Here is a 9,164-nt window from a genome sequence, read left to right on the forward strand (position 1 = left end):
CTCAGACTTCCATCAGTGGAAGGGAACGCTCCGCGATGTGAAATAAGGCGCTCCTTCCCCTGGGGGACCGCAAGCCATGACTTTTTCCTTTGAACACTCCAGCAAGAGTTTTGCTGCTTTCTAAAGATGACTGAGTGACAGGTACCCCCCTTCTCATTGAGGACGCTTGGAAAAGCTGGACAACACCATAGCAGAGAGAAGCGCCAGCTTGAAGGCACTGGAGAGCTAACAGCGAAAAACTACTGGGCCAGGAGCCTAGTGTGATGTCAAAATTCTGGAAGCGTGAGTTCAGCGCTTGGGGTCACCTTTCCCTTGAGGCTGCTTTCGGGAGCAGGTGCTGCTGGGGGGGTGCGGGCTGAGGTGGCGCAGGGCTGCTGCAGCTGGTGGGGGCCTGAAGCCGCACCCCCTCACCCCACTGCCCGGGGACCGAGGGCTGAACGGCAGGCAGACCCGCATCGCCTGCCTGGAGCAGCTGCTCGCTATCCCGTGAGCTCAGCTCCCAAGACCAGATTTAGGGCTTAGGGTCTAAGGCGCTAGAGAGGCTTTTTGGACACATTTAATAAGTGTGAAGACATTTAATACATTTAAATATCTCTCTGAAGGAAGATTGCTGCATTTGAGGTCTCAAATTATTTGTACCAACAACGTTTAAAATTTTTACAGCAAGCACCCAGTGAAAGGAACCAGGCCAGACAGAGACAAGGCCGTGGAATGGGAACCAAGAGGATCACAGACAAGGAGAAATAGCCAGAGCCGCAGAAAGGGCGCCGAGCGGGCAGGAGCAGCTCAGGGATGGGAGAGACCCAGATGCCAGGACTGGAGAACTCGACCTGATGGACACACGGCTCCTCGAGAAAACACTCTTTTCAAGCACATGTTGGAAGTTTCCCAAAAATGTGCTCATAGTAGGAAGCAAGTCTGAAAAAGTTTCATTCAAAGAATTGGAATATTACAGGATGCGTTCTCTGACCACAATATACTGAAGTTAGAAATGTTGGTTTAAAAGTTACTAAAAATAACTGTTTTTAAAAGATGAAACATTATACATTTGTTACATAGATACTAATATAATTGAAATGCTATTAATGCTTACAGTAGACAAGTTCCAAGGTTTGCACTAATAAAACAGTGTATCCTGAAACAATCTGAAGATTATGGAGATGTATTTGAGTGTGACGCTTTAAATCTGACTAAAATTTCCAGATGTTAGCTATGCACAAGATACGAGGAGAGATTCCATCAAAAAGAAAGAAGCTGAAGAAAAATGTGGACGCAGGTAAAAATGAGTCAGCCTGGGATCAAACTGTAGTTTCTTTGAATACGTCTTCTCTTGGCCTCTCAATTTAAGAAAATTGAGTGACTTTTGCTTTAAAAATTAAGCGAAACAGCATCAACAATAAAAACCAAACCCCAAACCATAAGGGCCAAAGGAAAAAAACACTAGGGCCATAAAAAATATATTTTGAGAGAATGGTACATAAAATACCAAATATAAAGCCGTGTGGAATGCAGTTACAGTCATACTCAGAGGGAAAATTGTAGCCTTAATACATATATTAGAAAAAAGATGGAAAACAAAGGAGCTAAGTGGTCCTTTCTCTTCCTTCCTCTGGTTTTTAGAGTTGCACTGGGAGAACGTGATGTCACAAGCCGGGTATGGGGCCATGCTGGTTTTGCAGCTCTCCTGGACGAAGGCTAACAATTCTGCGTGACAAAACGTGACACACGTCTCCGCAGAAGTCCTCACCCAGCTTGACGCGTCAACAGCATTTAATGTGAGGGTCACTGTTCCGCTCTTCTAACCCTCTCGGGACTCTTTCTTCGCTTGGTTTCCAGGCAGTGCTGAGCAGGAGCCAGTTCACATCACCTTCCAAGAGTTGATTGTGTGCCAGCAACCTGCTCAGTGACGCCGCGGTGGCACTCAGGACAAACCGCAGTGGGAGCGCATGACCGTCGAAACCGGAAACCTCCGCAGGTCAGTGCCCCTGTCTACGGACAGATCTACCCACCCATCCGTCCATCCGACCGTCGTCTGCTGGTCTGCTTTCTGTCTGCCATCTATTTATCATCCATCCGTAGTGTTTTATCTTTCTATCATCACCTGTCTGTTGTTGTCCAGCCACTAAGTCGTGTCCCAGTGTGCAACGCCAGGCCTCCCTGTCCTTCACTGTCTCCCAGAGTTTTCCCAGACTCATGTCCATCGAGTCGGTGATGCCATCCAACCGTCTCATCCTCTGTCCCCTTCTCCTCCCACCTTCAATCTTTCCCAGCATCAGGGTCTTTTCTAATGAGTCGGCTCTGCATCTGGTGGGCAAAGTACTGGAGCTTCAGGTTCAACGTCAGTCCTTCCAATGACTATTCAGGACTGATCTCCTTTAGGATTGACTGGTTTGGTCTCCTTGCAGTCCAAGGGACTCTCAAGTCTTCTCCAGCACCGCAGTTCAAAAGCATCCGTTCTTTGCCTCTCAGCCGTCTTTACGGTCCAGCCCTCATATCCGTGCGTGACGACTGGGAAACCAGTCTAGACTCTAGGGGCCTTTGTCCACAAAGTGATGCTCCTGCTTCTTGGCGTGCTGTCTCGGCTCGCCGTCCTCCTCCTCTCGACCACCTGAAGTCTGTCTGTCTGCCTCTCTGTCTGCCGTCCGTGGGCAGGCTCACCAGCTCTGGAACCCCACTCTCTTCTCACCTTCACTGGCTGATCGGAATCAGTCCTCCTCACGTGGGAAGGCTGAGCCTCAGACTCAGTCCCCAGACCTCTGCTCCGTCCCCTCCCTCCCTCGGAGATCTCACTCAGTCTCCTGTCTTTACACACCACGTGCACGCCGACAACTTCCTGCTGAGTGATCCCCAGCCCTGACCTCACCCCAACTCCAGACTCGTGGACCACTCTGTGGACTGCACGCCTAGGGACAGGCTGGACTTGCAGGGCCCAGCAGACATCCCGGGCGGCGTGGGTGACGACGTCCTTGCCCAAGGCCGGGGGATGGAGCTGCCGCCAGCCTGCAAGGGAGGAGCAGGGAGGAAGGCAGGGGAGAGGCAGCTGCCACGTGGACCTTACGGTGCCCGAGGAGGACTGGGGCTGAAGTCACAGCATGTGGCTCTGCAGGTGCGGGGCAGCGCCTCAGGTGGGGGAGAGGGCTTAGGTGTGTGACAGAGGACAGGGATGCTTGTCTAAAGGTCTCAGTGTAAGATTTAAAAAGTGACTGTGACATAGAAGCTTTCTTTTAAAATACCATTTTTTTTTCCCTTTTTTGGCTGAGCCACGTGGCTCGTGAGATCATAGTTCCCCGACCAGAGATCAAAGCTGCACCCCTGCAGTGGAAGAGCAGAGTCTTCACCCCTGGACGGTCAGGAAGTCCTGACACAGCATTATTTTTAACAGCCGCAAAGTTCAAGCTACCCAAACGCCCGTCAGTACGTCAACAAAAGCATTACGGTGGTGGGACACGCCTGGCGGTCCAGTGGTTGAGACCTTGCCTTCCGACGCCAGGGCTGCGGGTTTGATCCCTGGTCAGTGAGCTGGGCTCCAGTTTGTGCCTCACCGCCAAGAAACCCAAAGCAGAAACCAGAAACAACATTGTAACAAATTCAACAAAAGGCCTCAAAGGAAAAAAAAAGGAAGTACTCCACGTCAAAAACAATCTTTAAAAAACAAAAGGCCACACACATACGCACACGCGTCACGGTGTCTCACAAAATGAAATAGGACAGAGCTTGAAGCTGTTGGCTGGAGTTGCAGCTGTCATCTTGTGAGCACGAGGACAGAGAAACAGGCTTTATTAGCCCGAGCATGGTTCAGCCACTGAACACTTTGGATTTCTCATTGTGCTAAAAGAATAAATCCCTATCTGCTTAAGTTGCTGAGATATTTTTTGTGTCAGAACACAATCCAGGCTGTACCCCAGGCTGTCATCGGCTTAGCCCCCATCACGGTCTTCCTAAAACAGGCGTCACTGTGCCCCTCTTTGGCTGGAGATGCCCACCGGGGAGATGGCGTTTTCCTCTATCAGGCAAGCAAGGACGAAGAAGATGGAGAAGGTTCCATGTCTGTGGAGAGGTGCACAGACAGGGCTGAGCGTTTGCCGCTGGTGGACCATTCATGGGTGCCACGCCTGGGAGAAAGATGGGCGGTGGCTTTCCCAAGTAAAGATGCTCACCAGCCTCTTGCCAGCACCCCGCAGGGTGGACAGAGCCCAGCTCCCCACACCCGGCCCAGCCAAGGCTGCAGCCCTGTGCCTGGGGAGGCCGGGCCCAGCCGAGGGCAGTGCCGCCGTGACCGCTGCTGTGGCTTCCACCCCGCTGGACGGGCTGCCTGACAGTGGTGGAGCTCAGGGCCCCTCACCCGCCCACCCGCCCGCCCGCCGCGCCCGGGGCAGGAAGCATTCCCAGAGCACCTGTTTCCTGAGGACCCCGCCGGGTGCTCCCGGGCACCATCTGGGCGCTGCCCCACATGCTGTTTGCATCAGGAGTTTAGAAAAACAATTCGGCGTGGACTAATCACTCTCTAATTTTTTCAGGCGCATCCCAAAGTCTCAGCCCTGCCCCCGCCCTCTTTCCCTGCCAGCCCTTCTCCGGGAGTCTATGGGCTGCTAGACACACACTGCTGCACACACACACCCCAACGTCACAGGCACACTCACTCACACTGCCCACCTACAATCCGCTCACTCACATGCACACACCCCAACTTCATACACACACTCACTCACACTACTCACCTACACATCTGCTCACAGCACACTCACACACACCCCAACTTCATATACACACTCACACTACCCACCTGCACATCTGCTCACAGCACACTCACACACACACACACCAACTTCACACACTCACTCACACTACCCACCTGCACATCCAGTCAAACACGCACACACAATGTACTCATGTGCAATGCACTCTTAGTTTACACTCTCACACACACATACAGATGCCTCCCCCTGGCACAGTTCTGGAAAACGACTTCTTCTTGAGAGGGGACCCTTGGGGTGGCGGGGTGGTCAGCTGAGGGCGTTGGTCCTCGGGACCTGGCGTGCAGAGTGGGTTAGGAGTCAGGCCCTGAGACAGACTGGGTTGAACCCCAGTTCTGCAGCCGTCCCCCTCTGGCCAAGCTGCCCACCTGTCCAGGCCTTGGGGCTCGCCTCTGGTACCTGGAACAGCGGCCGCTGGCACCTCTGTGCAGGCCGCGTCAGTGCCCAGAACAAAGCGCCGCGTGTGTTTTGTTTAAAAACATTCCCACAAATCAAAGTGACATCAAAACTCGTGCTGAAATCTGGATTTTCCTGCAGACTTTTCTGATTGCATAATTCTGAATCAGTCCCTGAAGCCGAATGTTTGTCCCCTCATGGGGCCTGAGGCCGTCCATGCCGCAGCGGACGCCAAAGGACGGCAGAGAGGTTAGGTTGTTTTTCTGCCGGCTCCCAGCGCTCTGGAGACAGGCAGGCCTGCCGGGTTTGTGCCGTGCCCAGCAGGTTGGCGTGGGGGTGCGGTCATGGCCGGGTCGGGGTGGGGGACTTCGTGAGGACTTTGCTGCAGGAAGCAGAGGCCTTGCGGAGCCCACGAGCGCAGCTACACACCTGTCCAGCTGGCCGGGGCCCAGGCTCCAGGCGGCTCCAGGGTGGGGGGCCCAGGAGTGGTGGAGGCGCCAGGGTATATGTGGGGGGGGGAGCGTGCCTGGTGGTGGGCGGGCGGGCACCAAGGGGCAGTGCCCAGCCCCCCGCCGGTGGAGGGCTTCCTGGGGCGGAGCTCCAGCCGCCTGGGCCTCAGGGCCCTAGCGGGGGCTGCTGTCTGAGAACAAAGCGTCCTGCAGGAATTCCGGCCGAGTCCTGGAGCCTGGCGCCCTGCCCCACACACCCACCCTGCCCCCACCCCCTCCCCACCTCGCAGGCCAGTTCCCAGTTCGGGGGCGTGGAGGTTGCCATCAGCACGTAAGACGGGGCACCTGGGCCGGCCCGGGGCTTCCACAGCTGCTCCGATGCCCGTTCACCTCTTCCCTTCCGGCCTCAGAAGTGCTGGCCTGGACCCGGGCGGGGGTGGGGGCGGGGAGCTTCCTGGCCGGGCGGACCGAGGCTCCCAGACTGTTGCAGCAGAAGGCTTCCTTCCTGAAAAAGCACAGCAGCCCCTGCTTTCCGTCCCTCTTGCTTCTCTCCAGAGAGAGCTGCCCCCCACCCCCGCTCAGCCCCCAGCTGCGGGCCTAGCTCCCTGGACGACTGGCCTGTGGCACGGGGGGTGAGGGGGGTTCGCAGTAGCCCACGGGCTAGCGTGTGGTCCCGGGGGCAGGCCGCAGGACCCGGCCTCTCGCCAGCAGGCAGCCACCACCTGCAGTTTCTCTGGGGCCACTGCCGCAGCCAGGCAGGTGCCGTGACTGCAAACAGCCCGCGTGGTGACCCAGAGCCCAGAGCTTCCTAAGACTGCCTGGCCCGGGTTTTTCAGTGGCCTGTGCCAATCTCTCTCCCTCCCTCCCCCTCATCAGTCCGTCCATCAGCAAATCCTGCCAGCTCATCTTCCCCAAAAGTAGCTTTGTTTGGAGAAAGCCTTCCCTCCCCGCCTCCCCCTCTGACCTCAGCTCCCACCCAGGCCGCAGTGGCCCCCTCCTGCTCCTCACACCCACAGCAATGGGTTCAGAGGTGGGCATAACCCAAAGTTGACCAGACAGCCTGGTTTCCTGATGAAAGGGCTGGAACCGCGGCAGCCACCTCTCCATCGGGAGGAGAGTGTTGCCATCACAGGAGGTGAAGCCAGTGGGAAAGTGGGGAGAAGGCCCCTGAGCGGGACAGCAAGGATGGCATCTGCTGGGTCTGATCGGTCCGCTTGGATCGCAGGCAGCAGAAAATAGCGTCCTTGAACATTTCCGCTGGCAGCCTCGCTCCCAGGGGCTCAGACACCAGCGGAGCCAGGCCTCCCCGTCCCCCATGGGTCCTCTCCGTGCAGCTCTCGGCAGGGGGATGGAGGGCCTCCCCTCCCTGCAGCCCAGGCCCTGTTCTCCCAGTTTCACAGCCTCGTCCAGCACTGCCCGCCTGGGTCCTCATCTGGCCCGCGTGGACCCCCTGGGTTGACTGCTGTGTGGGAAGGGGTCTGCAGGGTGGGGCTCCGGAGGCCCTCACTGACCGCGGGCTGAACGGACAAGTGGATGCAGGGCTGAGCCCCAGGCCTCGCCTGGGCGGGTGTGCGGGGCCCCGGGCCAGGAGGCGAGAGGCCCGGGTCACACTGGGCTGCGGGCGGGCTGGGGCCGTCCTGCTGCTGTTGTGACGTGCCCTGAGCGGCGTCCCTTTGGTGTTCGGAGGAAGAAGTTGGCTTGTGTGTGGGCTCGCACGTTGGGGGCACGCGGGGGACATGGCCAGCGGCCCCCACGTCTGCCCCACTATTTCTCAGTCGCAGGACCTGCAGAGAAGCAGGTGACTGCGCACTAAGGATGTCCCTTCAGGTGGGCATGGCCCCGGTAGATTGGGGCGTCCCTTGTCCCCTCCTGATGTTCTGCTGCGGAATGCTGGCCGTGGGGGTGTCTGGCTCAGGCAGAGAGAGCCGAGTCTCTGATGTGTGGACCTGCCTTGTGGGCCCCGAGGCTCCTGCCCACACAGCAGCGGGTTCTCTGCCCAAGGGTCCCTGACCCTGGCCCCCTCGCCACATCCCCCGGGCGAGAGGTGCGACTGCCCGCCCTCTCCTCCTGTTGCTCATGCCCCCCTGCCCGAGGCCTGCTGAGGAGCAGCCTCCTGCCCTCCTCCCCCACCTCTGCATGTGCCAGGAAGTGCTGCGGATTCCCCGGCTCTGACAGGCAGGGCAGCTGCCCTGCGCGGGGAGGCCCGAGGCTGCTGGCCCAGCCTGTCCAGGCTGCCCTTCCAGAAACTTCCAGCCCCTTCCTGCCTGGCGTCCTGCCCGAGGCCTTCCTGGAAACCGGGCCCACCCCGCCCCCCAGCCCAGGGCGCCAGTCTTTCCACGGTGTGAATCAGCCGACCTCTCCCAGCATCGCTCTCCTCCGCCTGGGAAGTTCTCACTGATGGGTGCCTAGGCCCAGTCTGGCGGCCGCCCCCATGAGCCTGGGTCCTTTGCGGAAGGACCTCCGTGACGGGGCATGGACGGTGGACCAGGCAGACACCAAATCACAGAAATAATAGCCATCATCACATGCTGTGGGGTTTACAACATTTACAGATGTAGCGTGTTTGATATAAAAGACCCTGGTGCTGGGAAAGATTGAAGGCAAAAGGAGAAGAGGGAGGCAGAAGATGAGACGATTGGATGGCATCACCGACTCAATGGACGTGAATTTGGAAGCCTGGCGAGCTGCGGTCCGTGGGACGTGACTTAGCATCTGAACAACAGCAACGAGTTTAATATGATCAATGAGTTTAATATAATCAACGAGTTTAATATGATTCTTTAAAAAGGAAGAGAAGGGGACATTATATAAGAGTTGTGTTTCTCTATGTCACAAACTAAATTAGTAGAAATATGAAGCTGTTGATTAGCCTTAGAGCAGCCTACTAAGGAAATACCTCAAAACAATGGAGTGAAAAACCATTAAAGAAATTCAAATGCTGCTGCTGCTGCTGCTAAGTGGCTTTAGTCGTGTCCGACTCTGTGCGACCCCATAGACGGCAGCCCACCAGGCTCCCCCATCCCTGGGATTCTCCAGGCAAGAACACTGGAGCGGGTTGCCATTTCCTTCTCCAGTGCATGAAAGTGAAAAGTGAAAGTGAAGTCGCTCAGTCGTGTCTGACTCTGAGCGACCCCATGGACTGCAGCCCACCAGGCCCCTCCGTCCATGGGATTTTCCAGGCGAGAGCACTGGAGTGGGGTGCCACTGCCTTCTCCGGATTCAAACGCTACCTTCACTTAATGCAGACGAGAGCAGTAAAGGGAGGGTAGAGGAGCAAGAGAGCAGGTTACACACAGAACAAGAGAACACGGAACACACAGAACACACAGAATCAGAGGAGCCACAGAGACAGACAGCAAAGCTAAAAGCTGGTTCTTTAAAAACTTCAGGAAACCTGGAAACTTTCAGCTCGATTGAGACAAAGTGAGAGAAAACTCAGATGACTAGAATCAGCAAGGAAAGAGACATTACTACTGACCTTACAGAAAATAAAAAGGGTTATAAAGGCACCCTGTAAGCAACAGTGTGATAATAAACTAGATAACTCAGATGAAATGAACAAATT

Source organism: Ovis canadensis, chromosome 19, assembly GCF_042477335.2.
Source record: "Ovis canadensis isolate MfBH-ARS-UI-01 breed Bighorn chromosome 19, ARS-UI_OviCan_v2, whole genome shotgun sequence".
Lineage (NCBI taxonomy): Eukaryota > Metazoa > Chordata > Mammalia > Artiodactyla > Bovidae > Ovis > Ovis canadensis.